General features: G+C 38.6%; 1 non-coding gene across 1 annotated transcript; it reads left to right on the plus strand.

Annotated features, from left to right (window-relative positions):
* The first annotated feature begins 1,808 nt into the window (after window positions 1-1,808).
* Window positions 1,809-5,083, plus strand: LOC112023189 (uncharacterized). Its single transcript, XR_010631819.1, has 3 exons — window positions 1,809-1,993; window positions 2,150-2,286; window positions 2,395-5,083. It is a non-coding gene; the product is annotated as an uncharacterized LOC112023189 (transcript).
* The last annotated feature ends 1,792 nt before the right edge of the window (window positions 5,084-6,875 follow it).

Consider the following 6,875-nt stretch of genomic DNA (forward strand, 5'->3'; position numbering starts at 1 on the left):
TTCTACGGGCACTATTTATAGTTTAAAAATTATTTTACTACAGTGTTTTCATTAATAAGTTTTCAGTTTTCAGCAATAAGCGGCATCCAAACAGACCCTCAATTATTTTAACAAATTATAAAATTAGATATGTATTTGGATACCGCTTATTTACTGAAAACTAAAAATTTATTATTGAAAATATTGTATCAAAATATTTTTTTTATTGTGAAACAGGGCCATGAGAACAATGCCACCCATTTTTTATCACTATCACTTCACTGGTCTATAAACAATGCAATGAAGCTGGCCAAGTGAAACGCAAACTAAGGGTCCGTTTGTTTTGGTGGTAAATGATTTTAGGAAATCATTTACCATCTGACCTTAGTGTTTGGAAGTCAAGAAAAATTTTAATTTCCGGAAAATATGCTTTAGTTTGACCAAATTTACTCATTTGACCCGAAAATGGTTTTACTATCTCATTTTCCCTTCAAACCATTTCCGGAAAAAAGCCTCATTTGCGCAGAGAGAGAGAGAGAGAGAGAGAGAGAACGAACCAAACCGAGCTCCGATCCACCACCACAGCCCATCGCTGGCGCCCACGAGCCTTCGACTTCGCCGGCGTAACGAACTGACGAACCCACGAGCCTTCGACTTCGCTGGCGGCACGAACCCACGAACCCACAAGCCTTTGACTTCGCCTTCATGCCACGAACCAATCTTCGACTTCGCCGGCGAACCCAGAGCCCAGATCACCACCGAAGACCGATTTTCAACTTCGCCTTCGCATCACCACCAATCCCTCTTCCTCGCTTTCTCAGTTTGGCCGAACGGTGGATTTGATCGAATGGATCTCTCTTCCTCGCTCTCTTAGTTTGGCCGAATGGTGGATTTGATCGTGTTATTGTGATTTTTATTTTTTTAAGTTTATATGTTAAAATTTTCTATTATAAAATTTGTTTGGTAACTGAGAAAATGGATGAGAAAATGTGAGAAAGTAGTAAGAAAATAGCATTTTCAAATGCAACCAAACACATGAAAACATTTTCTAGGAAAATTTGAATAATATTGCCAAACACTTGAAAATATTTTCCTTTTTCAAAAAATAATATTTCTGAAAAATAGATATTTTCCACCCTAATACGCAACACAAACACAATCGCAAACACAAACGCACGCAAAAATCTGCTACCCAAACGTACACGTATTTGAGATAATGGCTTTAGATGGAAAGTTTCTATCAATAGGGTCGCATTCATTAGCCAGTTGAGTCAAGGCGGCACAGTTTCAACTTTCAAGACTTCAACTTCGAGGGCTCCTCTACATATCTTTAAAAGATAATAAAAAATAAAAAATAAAAAACAAAAAGGTTCGACTTTTCAGGATCCGTATCCGTTATATTTTTCTGACTTTTTACAAATTTCAAAAAGAAAAATACGAGAACACACCTTATTATTTTGCGTAAGAATTTTGGAAATTTTTTTTTGAAAATTAAAAAAATAATGATAGTTTTTTTAATTTTTGAAAACATATTTTTAAAAATAAAAGGTTTAGGGGGTGTTTGGTAGAGTAGTTTGAAAATTATTGTTTATAATTTTTTGAAATACGTGTAGGTGAAAAAGTGTGTTGAAATGCATAAAATGCTGTTTAAAAACTAAAAAATATTGTTTGAAAACACAAATCAAACGGGCCCTTAATGTGTGTCTTTAGGCCACACGTTAACCAGACTATTTGTATAATGGCATAATAGAGGGCGTTTAATAAACACTGTTTATTTTAAAATGCATTCCAAAAAAAAAAAAAAAAAGCGGTTCATTTGTGTCTCATTGGCCCCTATAAATTAACGCAATACCACCAGGTTGGTGCCAACCACTATGAGGACCTAGTTCCACATTGTAAGAGAGAACAAGCCAGCGGCAGAGAGAGATTAGAGTCATTAGACTGTGTGGAGTTTCGGCCGCCATGGATGAGAAATCTTCTAGTGAAACCAGAGGGAACCCCATTCGATGCAGAGGTGCGTAAAAACTGTTTTGTTTTTTTGTTGTGTTGCTTTTCTAGTCTCCATATTCTTTCTACGGTGAAAAGTCGTTTCACTTATTGTCTCTCTTGGAATAGTGTCTGAAAGTGACTTATTACTGTTGTTGTTGATTTTTGTATTGTATTGTTGTAGCTGCGGTTAGTCGCAAACCAGGTGAGCCACTAGTGATAGAGGAGGTCATGGTTGCACCTCCGATGCCTCATGAGGTTCGGATTCGAATCATATGCACCTCTCTCTGCCACAGTGATATCACTTTCTGGAAATTGAAGGTTTAACCATATTGACTCTGAAAACTCTCATACTTTTATTTCTACCTTTCATAACTTCTTGAAATTTGGTTCATAAAATATATGCCAATTTTTGTTTTATGTTTGAAGGATTTTCCTGGAATCTTCCCAAGGATTCTCGGCCACGAAGCTATCGGGTTAGTCTTACATTCTTTCTTGTCCATTTATTATTGTGTTTTCTTGTGATGCGAAATGTCGTTTGGAGTTTCTCGCGATGATGTGTCTTGTGAATTACTGTTTTTTCCCTGCTATGATGTATACTCCTCCACTCATAATTTTGTGGTTCCCCCAGTTTTATATTTCTTTTCTTTTCTTTTTTGGTTAAAAGGGATTTTCATTAAAAAGTAAAAACAAACAACAAAACAACAGAGCACTGAACAGATGCACTGAACCACTTGGATTTTGTGGAGCATGTAATCATTGAGGATGGTGGTGTGTGGCTGTTTGTTGTTTTGTTTTCCCCTACTGGTGTTTGTGCTCTCTCTGTTGTGGCTCTTTTTCTTTTGAATGAATAGTTCATGTTTTCTCATTAAAAAAAAAAAAAAAAAAAATACAGAGCACTGTCACAGCCTCGCCACAGTGGCAAGGTCAGCATTCATGAGTCTCACATAATACATATCAGAAACATCCAGATTTACAATAGACAAAAATATCAGGGCTCGGAGGGAATGTAAAGACAACAAAACTCTCCGATATAATGGCACCCTTCCCGATACACATGCTCAATGCGCACTTGATGGAACCTGTCCAGCAATAATCTGCAATCATCAATAATAGGAGAAAAGATTCTGTTAGTGCAATTGTTAGACTTAGCAGTTCCACAATTACTTTCGCATCTAGCTCTACAACCAAATTTTGAATTCCAATGCTAGAAGCTAGTTTTAGACCATCCCTCAAAGCCCAAACCTTTGCCACTATGCTAGTAGCATATCCAATCGAGCTTGAGAAACCTCTCACCCATTTTCCTTCATTATCCCTGATTATACCTGATAGGCCACAAACGTATTGACCCATTGTGATTAAATTAATTAATTAACCAAATTATTAATTAATCAATTTAACATGCAAACGCGTGGTAGCACAAACAAATCACCAATAAACTAATTATGCAACGAAAAATAAATAACACGGTGATTTGTTTACGAATGGGGAAAGCTTGACGGTAAAAATCCCATCGGGTATTTTCAGGTCACCGCTCTCGAAACTCCACTATTATCACAACAAACAGTTACAAGTAAAGGAATTCCAAGTACCTTACCAACTTACAGTTGAACCCTTACCCCAATACTCAATTGGACTTGTTCTGTAGTGACAATTTCCGTTTTTGATGCACGACTCCCAAGCATGTGACAAACCAATTGCGTGGATCCCAGTATGCGACTTAATCATCAGCTAGAAAGAGTTGTTGGCTGCAAAGTTCTTCAGTTCATCCACGATGAAGATCAAGAAGATACTTGGTCACAAAACCCAAAGGTGCACATACACAACAACTTTTTCAAAAGAGATGAACTAGGGCATAACTTTGTCTTCGATCACAATTTGCTTGAACAGAGTTTTCCCAATACTTGTGCAACTTGTGAACTCTTTGACAGCCCTTAAAACAATCTTTTTATATGTCTAGGGTTAGAAGAAAAGAAGGTCCAAATACACATCCATGGTGTAGAGAGGGAAAATTCTCGACCTATCACAAGCTGACACGTCACACTACCAAGTCTACAAAATATAGCCAATTACAAAGCGCCACGTACTGCTGCTAGGTTTTACTATCATTACTCAGAAACCAACCGAAATTTGCCAAGTGTCATGCAAGAACCAATCACGCATCAACGCATGCAAGCGATGACATAAGCAACATCGCACGTGTAAGCGATGACATAAGCAGTCTCGCACGTGTAAGCGATGACATAATCAGTCTCGCATGTATAAGCGATGACATAAGCGGACCAATCAAGCTGTGACATGTGTCACCAATCAGACTCTGCCACGTGTCGCTCACCCACCTCCAAACTCCTATAAATAGAAGCCTTCCTAAGGCATTTCAGGGAGCTGGAAAGAGGATACCAAGCCATCTGAAGCACAAGCAGCATTAGAGAAGATTCAGAAGTCAAGAAGCTCTGCTGGAATCAAGCCCTGAAGCCTCCAGCAACTTCAAGAACTTCAACCTTCAAATATGAAGAACATTCGAAGCAGGATCATCCAAACTACCTGCCTAGATCTCAAAGTTCACTGGAATCAAGCTTAAAAGCCTCCAGAAACCTCAATAAGCACAAATCAACGAAGCTCTACGGATTCAAGTTTCTAAAGCACCGAAGAACTTCTATCACAAACCTTCAAATACGAAGAACATTCAAAGAGAAATCATTCAAATCATATTTCTAGATTTCAAAGCTCACTGGAATCAAGCTCAAAAGCCTCCAGAAACCTCAACAAATCACAAATCAGCGAATCTCTATGGATTCAAGCCTCTAAAGCACCGAAGAACTTCCACCACAAACCTTCGAAGACAAAGAACACACCAAGAACACGAAGAACACATGAAGAACGTGAAGAACAAAGGATTTCTAACAAGCTCATAGCCAAAGATTCATTGTAATTCCGTTTCAACAATCTTCGATCCATCCCTCAACCAAATTGAAGGATATTTGGTGTTTAAATCAAAATCACATTACCACAACTCCAATCAACAAATCTTTCAAGGAGATCGAATTAGAGGATCACTCTTTTGTAATCACAGAGAATTGTACCACACAATCATCAATACAAATTCGCATTTGTGAAATTATTTTACTTGTTTGATTCATTTCGAACCGAGAAATTTAGTCGTCCCCAAATTCTGGCACGCCCAGTGGGACCTCTCTGCCTCTCATCCTATTCTCCTTCAAAGAAATCATCATCATCATCTTGCTACCAACTTCAATGGCCTCTAGCAAGAACATCCAAGCTTTAACAGCTACTTCAACTAAACTTGGTACAGCTACAACCAACAACTACATTGGTGTAATCAATTGTAGCCAACCCAAAGCAAACAATCAACTAAGGAAGCCAAGGTTCAGAAAATCATCTCCTTAGACCCTCTCACAAGAAACAAGGTCATCAACAAGGACACTTGCACCTTGGAACACCTCAAGTATGGGGGCAAATCCCCTTCTTCCTTCATAAGAAGATGGTCGCATGATTTCTCTCCCACGAAAGGGAACCCAAAAGATGAGATTTCACGTGCTCACTTCAATTCACTTCCTTCTCCATCATCTTGGGAAGTTGTGTCAGTCATGATGACTAACACATCTACCGTGGAAGAAAAGATGGCTGAAATGGAGCAAATGGTTGTCCTTCTCACAAAAGCACTTGAAGATAAGGACCTCAAAATTGCAACTTTAATAAATAAACTCGAAGTACAAGATCTTGGTGAATCAAGCCATGGTCATAAATTCACATCCGCAAAGGATGACAAAGGGAGAGAAATTGAAAACACTCCTCGACGAGAACAATCTACTTCGGTTGCTTCGTTGTCAGTCTAACAATTATAAGACATGATAACAAATACCATCCGAGAACAATATAGAGGTTCTTTTACAAGTTCTCTCACATATTCAAAACCCTACACAAAGCGCATCAACAACATGAGGATGCCAAATGGGTATTAACCCCCCAAGTTCTTGCAGTTTGATGGCAATGGAAATCCTAAGCAACACGTTGTTCACTTTGTAGAAATTTGTGAGAACGTAGGGACTCAAGGAGGCCTACTTGTAAAGCAATTTGTCCGTTCGCTCAAGGGAAATGCCTTTGATTAGTATACAGACTTAGAACCCGAGTTAATCGATAGCTGGCAACAACTCGAAAGAGAGTTTCTTGATCGATTCTATAGCACGCGTCGTATAGTGAGCATGAAAGAGCTTACTAATACCAAGCAATGGGAAGATGAGTCGGTGGTCGATTATATCAATCGATGGCGTTTTTTGAGCTTGGATTGCAAGGATCAACTTTCTGAAATTTTTGCTATAGAGATGTGCATCCAAGGCATGCATTGGGGACTTTTTTACATCCTCCAAGAGATAATGCCTCGAACATTTGAAGAGTTAGCAACTCGTGCACATGATATAGAGTTAAGTATTGCTAGCCATGGAAGTACAAATCCTCCCATACTTGAGGAAAGCAAAAAGGAAGTAAGGAAGAATGATAGGAATGCAAAAGTCAATCTCAAAGACCCAATGGTTGTTAACACTGTCGAAGTCAAGGTTCCAAGAAGAGGAGCGAAAGCAAATGAAAAATAGCTTGAAGGATGGCAAAAGAACGAAGTGCGTCGCCTAACTTTTAAAGAACTTGAGCAAAAAGCATATCCGTTCCTTGATGAAGATGTACCAAACATCTTAGAACAACTATTGCAATTAAAGCTGATTGAATTGCCAGAATGCAAGCGGCCGGAAGACATAGGGAAAGTTGATGACCCTAACTACTGCAAATATCATCGCATCATTGGCCACCCAATTCAAAAATGCTTCGTCTTCAAAGAACAAATCATGAAACTTGCCAAAGAAAACAAGATTGATCTAGACTTCAATGAAATTGTCGGG

The sequence above is a fragment of the Quercus suber genome, unplaced genomic scaffold (assembly GCF_002906115.3).
Source record: "Quercus suber isolate HL8 unplaced genomic scaffold, Cork oak 2.0 scaffold_244, whole genome shotgun sequence".
NCBI classification, from domain to species: Eukaryota; Viridiplantae; Streptophyta; class Magnoliopsida; order Fagales; family Fagaceae; genus Quercus; species Quercus suber.